The sequence below is a fragment of the Bidens hawaiensis genome, unplaced genomic scaffold (genome assembly GCF_021521415.1).
Source record: "Bidens hawaiensis isolate Kalapana, Puna unplaced genomic scaffold, B.hawaiensis_p1.1 tig00032923_1, whole genome shotgun sequence".
In the NCBI taxonomy this organism is placed as follows: domain Eukaryota; kingdom Viridiplantae; phylum Streptophyta; class Magnoliopsida; order Asterales; family Asteraceae; genus Bidens; species Bidens hawaiensis.
Window position 1 is genome coordinate 1 of NW_027505270.1, and position 10,262 is coordinate 10,262.

Genomic DNA, 10,262 nt, shown 5'->3' on the forward strand with positions numbered 1-10,262 from the left:
CGGTATTCCATTTGAAACAATGTTTGTGCTTTTGAATTTGATATATGAATGAATAATTTCGATATTGGCACGTGTATTTTACTTCGTGTCTTCTGAGCTATGATACAATCAATGTCGCGCCCCAACATGTTCCGCCGTAGGTTGGGGTGTGACACGACGGGACCGTTAAATCGAACAAGAAAACATAAGTAATAACGCTAAACCATAAGCTCGTTGCAAATCGACATAAAGTTAGTCTGTATCAAGTTACGACATCGAAACTAAACATTTCAATGCCAAAATACATCAAATTATTATATGTAGAACAAAAAAAAACCCAGCACGTTACAGCTGTGAACCAACACAAAGTCAATTAGTATAAGCGGTACCAACACAAATTCATAAGCATAAACTAGTAAGCAAAAAAAATATTTATAAAAGCGATGTATCAAATGTTGTAACACATATATAACATGCGACAATTATATATTTTTAAATCATGAAAAAGTTTCAATCATTGTAAAGACGAACTATAAAAAATATGAAAGAAAAGTTTAAGAAAATCGTTTAAACCGACAAACAAAACATGTAAAACTGATACTTTCTAAAATTTAGTGTTTAAAAATATAGTTTGTTAAAAATTTTTATTAGTTATAATAAATATCATTATTTTTATTTATGAAACTATAGCTAATGATTTAATGGTTATAATTAATAAATTAAAAAGTTGAATAGTAAAATGAATAGTGACTTTGTGAGGAGAATGGAATCCAGCTTTTAATATATATATATTAATAAGTTTAAGAAAATCGTTTTAACTGACAAACAAAACATGTAAAAACCGATACTTTCTCAAGTTTAATGTTTAAAAATATAGTTTGTTAAATATTTTTATTAGTTGAAATAAATATCATTATTTTTATTTATGGAATTATAGCTAGTGATTTAGTGGTTATAGCTAATAAACTAAAAGGTTGAATAGTAAATTGAATAGTGACTTTGTAAGGAGAATGAAATCCGCCTTTTAATATATATATATATATATATATTAATAAGTTTAAGAATATCGTTTAACCGAAAAACAAAACATGTAAAACCGATACTTTTTCAAGTTTAGTGTTTAAAAATATAGTTTGTTAAATATTTTAATTAGTTGAAATAAATATCATTATTTTTATTTATGGAATTATAGCTAGTGATTTAGTGGTTATAACTAATAAATTAAAAAGTTGAATAGTAACTTTGTGAGGACCGAAAAACAAAACATGTAAAACCGATACTTTTTCAAGTTTAGTGTTTAAAAATATAGTTTGTTAAATATTTTAATTAGTTGAAATAAATATCATCATTATTATTTATGGAATTATAGCTAGTGATTTAACGGTTATAACTAATAAATTAAAAAGTTGAATAGTAAATGAATAGTAACTTTGTGAGGAGAATGAAATTCACCTTTTAATATATATATTAATAAGAAGAAGAGTGAGAAAACACAAAAAAATAGTAAAAACACTACATTGGTAAATATTTTTGGTGAACACTATATTTTTTTAAGAAAAAATTTATCTTATATTTTTTTTTATTTGGAACGACCAATAAATAGTTTTTCCACACACGCTTTTTTTAGAAAAAAAAACTCTAAAACTGTGTTCAAACTGTTCCCTCCAACAACAGAGCAGTTACCATCGTGAATCTTTAAACCCAGTTATTAAGGTTAACCAGGATGAAGCTTTCTTACCATCCAACGGTTGTTGGAATTGTGTTAAGTACTCTAATATGTTTGTAAACAACTTTATTTATTTTAATTCCTTTCAATCTAATACTATCATTCCTGTTTTATTTTGTATTGTTCAATTACAGCTAGAGCATATATACCAGATTCATGGGAATGAGAGTGATAGAGGTAAACTAAATTTAACGTGTTGTAAATTGTACGTTTGGTTATTGTAATCTTGCATATTCAAAACCTAAAGCAACGTGTTTTCCAATAATTTTCAATGACAGCTGACCATACAAGAATCCAGAGAATGATTTCACAAAGGTAACTGTATTTAATGTACTCTCAATTAGACATTTATAATTCTTTTTCATGAAAAATTATTGTTTATTAATCCTATTATTAGCGGGCTTTGTGTCGAAACTGTGTTTTTCAAGAAAAGGTGAAAATTTTTTATATACGAGTAAAAATTAATCCCGGCAAAATGAATATATATTTTTTGTTTTGTTATCAACGGGTCAAACATGTCAAGTTGATCCCGGTAACGGGTTTAGACGTACATTTTGGCATCAACGAGTAAAAATTAACCCGGAAACGGGTAATATTTGTTTTATTGTTAACGGGTTAAAGTTATCCCGGTAACTTGTAAAGGTTTATTAACCGGTTAGGATGTCGTTTGGGTAATTGGTGTCACATGATATGATATGAAATACGTAACTTAATTTTATTTGCCACATCTACATATACTGTTTTTGAATATAAATCTGGAAACTTACTGTGAAAACTCCCATTGTTTTAAACAAGTGTGGTGACTTCATATTACAAAGAAGACATTATATATTCTAAAAAGGAACTTCTTTTGAAACACACGGATGGAATTTTAGTATTGTTTTATCTTCCGAAGATATATCAATGTGATTCTTGTCCTCATTTAACTGAAATGCTCTTTTTGTATAATTCTAATTGTTGATTTTACATCTATGTAAGTTGATTAGTCATTAGTGGCAAAATTTTAAAGAATTGATTAGGAATCCTGAATTAAGAGTGTGATTTTTTTTGCGAGAATTAATGTACATTTCACTTATAAAAGGTATGGATACCATTATACTTTCTATTTTCTAGTGACAACTCAGCGTCACGTCATACTCCACTTTACTTCACCATCTTTCATAATACTATGGAAATGGTTACCAATTCACCACTTTCTTCTATTTTTTATAAAATAATAATATTATATAACTAAAATTAATTTAATTTAATCTTCTAAAGGTTATTAACTAGAATAAAAAAACAAAACATTTGACGTTAAATATTGCATATAATAAACTAAAATAAAGAAAGTTGCATTTGAAATATTAAATAAAAAACGTAATATTATTAATATAATTAAAATCAAAAGTAATATAAGTAATAAAGAATAAAACATTATATTAATATATTAAAAAAAATATAGTACACAGCTCACCTTCTCCAACTTTCCTCTTCCCAACTACCTATATTCTGCAATTTCTTTTTTCCGGCCTAATCTTCCTCTTTCTCTTTGGCTTTCAACTCAAAAAAACCTCAGCTATATGTTTTGGTATTTATTAAAAATAAAAGGCTTTATAATTAAAGGGAGCATTCGAGCGGCAATATTTGCGGTGAAATTTCCATGATAACTTTGCCGCCGGGCCGCCCCGCCATGCCTGGGGCGGTGTTCGCCGCCGGCACCGCCTGCCATGTCACCATTTCAACGGTAAAACGGGCTCCACACCTGATAGGTTATTGGGTCTGGGCAGTTTTCTTTGACAATGGAACAGGCTCTTTTCCCATTATTTAGTAAAAAAAAATATATGGCAATATCTTCAATGGTTGCTCATAAACTAGAACTGGAAAAACTTAAAACAGTATGGGATCCACTGATTTCTATGCTTGAAGATCAATCAAGCCGTGGTAACATATGGCGAAGATGGTATTGTTCCAAGTACCGATACCCGGACTAATTCAGGTTGTTTATTACTCGTACTTCTATCGATTTCAAGATCGTTGAAGATTTGGAAATAATAAAGCAAAGTGGTACAAAAATGGGTACCGTACCTATACCCGTACCATACCAAAAAATTTGGTACAAGTATTGATACATGTTTCTATTGATTTTTTTGTACAGGTACAATCGGGCACATGTACAGACACAGATACAGGTATTGTGTCAAGCTCATTCCTACTTCTGCTACTGAAAATACTTTGTATACAAAGTTTATTTGAAATATAAACTAATTAATAGCACATCTTTTTCCATTTTTCAGTTTCTACCTTATTTACTTTTAGTCACATAAAGTAGATTTTAAAAACTAGATTTCAATCCACTTTTTACCCGTTTGATCCCATTATTATATATATAACTAGCTTATAAGCCCGTGTGACACACGGGTTGAAAAAAATATTTTTGTAGCATATTCATCTTTGGATGACACATGTCGTTGGCTTCTTTCTATATGGGGTGGGGTGTTTGTGGGGGGGGGGGGGGGGGGGGGGTTTATCTTTTGAGTATTTGATCAATTACATGATTTATCAAACACCACCTTACCAATGGATGCATGAATAGAGGACTTGTAATATTCATATTAAATACTTTACAAATTACAATAGAAGACCAGCATAATCATGTGTGTGTACATTCTTTTTAACCTTGCTCTAGTTGTTACCCTTTAATCTTGCCAAGAGAGCTCAACAGAAGTAAATCTCAATCTTAAATTAACACTTGTCGAATAAAAGAATTCGCATCTAATCATATGGTAAGCTAATCTCCAGACTCCAGAAAATACAAGTTATGAAGATGAAAACGTTGTCAAAGATTTGACTTTTATCGTAAAAAAACTGGTTTATGGATTTAAAGTTGGGTATTTCTTGTTTGGATTTTCAGAAAAGATATATTTAATGTTATACTACATAAAGAATATCTAGATACTTTAAACTCGGCCTTTAACGAATAATAAAATTATTACGGAATTGAATGTTTGTCCATAGAAGTTAAAATGTTTTACCTTGTAGAGATGAAGGACATTCCAACATAATCAAATTTTAATGGTAGCATTTTATGTATTGTTAAAGAGGCCACAAGAGCATCACCAATAAAGAACCCAAAAACATTACCACATCATCACCACAATATACATTTATTTTAATGTTTTTTTAAGTAAAACCCAACCCATGGCCCACAATCTCTGCCAAAAAATTGTTTTTACAAGTTCTTGTACAAGAATTTCATCCCAAGAATTAGACCACTACAATAAGTTTGATAATCAAGAATGTCCACATAAGACTCAAGAATGCCAAAGAATCTCCGGGGCTAACTCCACCATCTGTTGTAACAAAGAAAACTAAAAGTTAAAAAACCATTAAACATAATTGGTTTTTTAAACAATTAATGATAAAAAAAATGGAAAATTCACAATCTGATCCTAGGCAACTGCAAGTGAGGTTATTGGCTTTTGAAGTCAAACTGATTCGTTATAAAGATCAAAATTGAGGTTGATTACTTAGTTCTCAATATTGTTTTGATTCACAGTTCATTAGAGTGAGGTAAATGATTAAAAAGCACAAAATTAAATTAATGCTGTCATCCAGATATTAAAACAAAGTTAAAATTTAAAAGGAAAAAAAAGTTTGGACTATAAAAGTCTAAATTAATTGAACTTTGACTTTAAAGGTCAAGCTGTCTTTTTTTTTTAACATCAAAACTAAGCTTGATGATTCATAAATCTAAAAATAATCTGATCACACCCTCGGGGCTGGTTGGAGAAAATAATACAAAAATATATTGTTTGGTGGTTTTGTTGTTAAAACAAGCTTCAAAACCGAAATTCAAAAGCATGAAGTTTGACTTCAAAGTCAACTTTCAACGCTTACCAGACCATAAATATCAAATCGTATTGAAAGCTTCACAACAGAATAAGGACGCCAGTGTACCACCAATATATTGATAAAATTAAGTACCAAATAGGTACCATTCTAGAAAACCGGTACCGAACCGGTATTTTCGGTACCGATGTCAAATATTTTCAAATTTCGGGATCGGGAAAATTGGTAACAGTACCGGTATGGTACCGATCTCATCCTATGTACCAGTAAAAGAATTACTGGCCAGAATTTACCAGAAGGTAAAAGACAATGATCAACTTAACTAACTCTACTGGATCCAGTAAAAGGTTAACTAACATATATTAATAAATTATTCAAATATGAAATATATATGGCTTACTTGAAATTATGTTTTGCCACCACCTAGCCACCCATATCACCACCCATCCTTCTCAATCCTCCCATCGGCCCCATGCTTCCATACGTAATTCTGAAGGTCTCAGCATTCGGTGTAATACTTTCATGATAATTTATCAAAGAATGAATGCGATGGACCTGCCATCAAAAAGCTTAATTTAAGAAATATATAATACAACTTTAGTAAGCTTAAATAACGGCCATAACACAACATCATCAGGAGAAAATAGCATGGTATCGTACCAGTGTATATTCACAACTTGCATAACATGCTGCAGTATGGAATTGATCGTATTTGTCTTCACTTTTAAATCACCTTCAAATATAGAATCAAGAAGTTTAATAATATGATATTTCTTTAGAGATTCAGCTTTATCCGACCTCGAGTGAATTACAAGAGGCTTTACTAAGCTTCTCATGAGACATTAAATACTGAAGTGAAGATGACAACGATGAATATGAGATCAGCCTCCAGTGGCCGTTGGCGAAAGTTGTCTGTCTCCTCTGTATCTAAAGATTTTCATGTCTTTGTGCAGTGTGCAGACAAAAGATTTGTTCCAATTGGACCTATTCCAAATTGGAATGTTTGTTAGGTTTAAGCAAAATAGAAGAGTATCATCCAAATTCAGATGAAACGCAACACATAAAGGTAAATTCTGAATTTCTGATTCAATAGAAACAAAACGAACCATAACGATTTCACATAAGACCGTGAACATGGCATTAGAATATAGAGAGGATATAAGTAATATATAAACCCTAATCAAGAACTGCTATTAAAGTAATTAGCACCAGCAACAAACATATGTTTTCTTTTAATAGCAATAATTTTCAAAGTTACAATTTCTAACCAATTTCTAGTTCCATAATATCAAAAGATTATATGTGATACAATCATCTAACAATAGCAAACAAACATTAAAGCTAGATGTTACTATGATGTCCTTTTGCAATCAAGTTGATTATATGCAACTTAATAAATTGATGTAGATTACAAAATTGCAGTTATGAAGCATGAATTCCAAATTTTTTGATGTATCCACATGTTGATTGAAGATTAAGAGTTTCACCATTTGTTTGGCTAATTAGATAGCCCATAATATTTTATAACAAATAACATAATTACAGAACATCACAATTATCCTTCTGTTACAAATATTAAACAAAGTTTTGGTATTTAAATAGTGATACCAAACCCTACATATAAATATTTGGATTTTATTGCATATTTGAACACCCACATGATTCTGTTTGTTTAGTTTCCCATAATCTATAAATCACAAATGATGGAAGAAACAACCTACTGTGTCAATTATGATTTGTAATATTATAGTGGGTCAAAGTCATAGGTTTGTTTTATGGCTTTTAGGCACCTCTAATTTTAAGTTGAAATATCAGTAGGGTAGTGGTTTAGTTGGTAGATTTCTCCTATTCATGTTTATTTGCAACATATTTATGTAAAGTTTGGCAATCAATCAAATATGTGGTTATGAGGCCGTAAATTCATTAATTCAATTTTGTTTGTGACTTTAGTTTTGGGTGTTCTAAGCTTTGAAATAACATACACTGAGTTAAATCTGGACTACAAAAGCCATTAGCAATTTCAACAGAAGGCATGAACACAATATATGTGGAGTTTGATTTGGATTTTTCATGATGTTTGGTCGTTTACGGGTCGAGGAGGAACTCACTTAAAAAGTATAATGCATATAGATTTTTTATATCTTATTTATTAAAAACCTTAACTTTTTGGTAGCCTTAAATTTTTGATGTAAATGTTTTTAACAATTCTTATATATAATGCTGACCACGGTCAGTTTAATCTCTTTGTTTAAAAGGTCAAAACTTAAAAGACAAACTCTCATTCAGTTTAAACATTGAATTTGTAGTATAAAAGCATGAATCAATATCTACCATTGAATCTGTTTAAACAGACCTATAGACAAAACACAAACATAGAGAAACAGATATCATGTTATTTATAATTGGTTCATAGGAAACGGAAATTCGGTTGAATGATCCGGCGTTGAACCCATACCAACCGAACCAAAGTATCATCGTTCCTAAAACAACTAAAGTGGAACTATGACCTTTGATCGGAGTCGAGCGGCCATTGCGATCGAACCGCCCTATTCGTGGGCCGACGATCGAGGCACCTAACAAACCCGCGGTCCCGCCCACTAAGTGGATCACACCGGATCCGGCAAAGTCGATAACGCCGGACCCGAACAACAAGTTCTTTTTGTTGAACGCACTCGCCCAACCGTCGACGGACCGAAACCAATGACTGACTATCGGGTAGACGAACCCGGTCAGAAAGGACGAGTACAGTAAATACCATACTATACATAGTTTATTATGTATGGTAGTTGTCAAGTTTATTCATAGACATTCTAGACCATATACTTTACACACATGATAAATAGTTAAATACCATACTATACATAGTTTCTAATTATTACATTATTGACACCTAAACTTTGTCTTCAACAATGAACGGAATTACAAGGGCCGGCTCAACCATTTTGGTGGCTCAAAGCAAAGAAAGAACTCGGGGCCCTAATTAGATTTCATTGTTACAACACCTATTCATTTTGGGTTTGGAACAACAATGGAAAGCTTTTTTATAGAATAAATGTAGTATTTCATTTGTGAAGAGCTATCCTGTTATGTATTTAGAGTTACCAAGTACTTATTATGTATTGAGCAATTGTCGTATTTCATATATACTCTTTTATTATTCTAAATTTATAGAATAACAAGTGATTTGTTTATATACATATTAACAACTTAAAATGAGAAATGAGAATCAACGGATTATGATGCTGAGCAAGAGAGATTCTATGAGAAAAATGATTAAAAATGCATTAGTTAGAGGTTGAACCCGCATATAAAAGTTCTAAATGGAGTTTGAATTAAAAAACGTACAATATCCATTTTGGTCGCTATGCCTTTTATAAACAAAAGAGGAGTTATATCTTTATTAACTTGTATCTGAAAATGCAATATAATTTTAAATGGTGGCCCTATTTTGTTGGTGGCAGCTAGGAATTACATCCACACAATTTACTTGTTTTTTTGTTTTATTCTCTTTAAAACACATAAAATGCATAACCGAAATAAATATGAACTTGGATCGATTATGAGCGGAAACTAATCTATCATGCATAAATTAAGGGATTTGTTGAATATTCTTTAATTACTTCTTTTAATAATCCTTCTGGGTTGGGCTGATGGAATTGGATTAGGTGCACGGGTCTTGTGGATTATATTATTACTGATTACATTTACAATTAGTGCGCCTAATGGAACTGTCTTAACAAGACATATGAGGACATGCATATTAAGTTAGTATTAGAAGATCTCTTAAGAATTGTTGAATAAGATATTTGTACAACAATAGAATTTCGTTAACAAGAATGAAAATCGAAACCAAGATTCTTATTAACGTTTCAATGACACTACTAGTTATAAATAGTTAACAAATGCACCATAGTTATGTGGCCACTAAGAAATTATAATTTTGTGATCAATCCCAAAAACTTCCAACCTTTATGTTTTGTACGTGTCTTTTGGTATTTGGCCATCGATTACATCCATTTATTATGAACTACATTCTCTACTTTTACTGTTTGATAGTATTGTAGATGACAAAACTTGTCGTGTCGTGTTACGTTAAACGGATCAAAGTGACACGACACGTTTAATATGACTAGCATCCGGAACACGGCTCCGTATATTAAGGCATTAACTAAACGTGTCATTTTCGTAAACATTGCCATGTGCATATTCAATAAGCGGATTGTATGGCATATTTAACACGATTAAAGGTAACTAGTTTAATACCACGACTGACACGACATGGCATGTTTAATACGGTTGAATTTAACCAATTCAATTACACCATGCCAAGACACGTTTAACATGATCATAGATACAATCCACTAAACATAGTTAAAAGATTATAAGACACAATTAACACGTTAAAATAAAAGTTAACAAAAGTTACAGTTCATATGTAATTATTTATAAATCTGAAACAATATTTGATAAACTACTCATAAGTGTGTCATGTTGAACAATTCGTCTATTTAATACACTACACCGTGTCATGCATGTCGTAGACAAGTTAGGCGTGTTGAACCCGTTTAGTAGGGCCGGCTCAACGAATGTGGAGGCCTAAATTAAAACAAAATTTTGGGGTCTTTTCATAACAATTGTTAAGAAAAAAATGATTATTACAAGTTTTGAACCCATTATATATCTATATACGATGTGTTTTTTCGGATTTGGAGGCCTTAACTAAGTG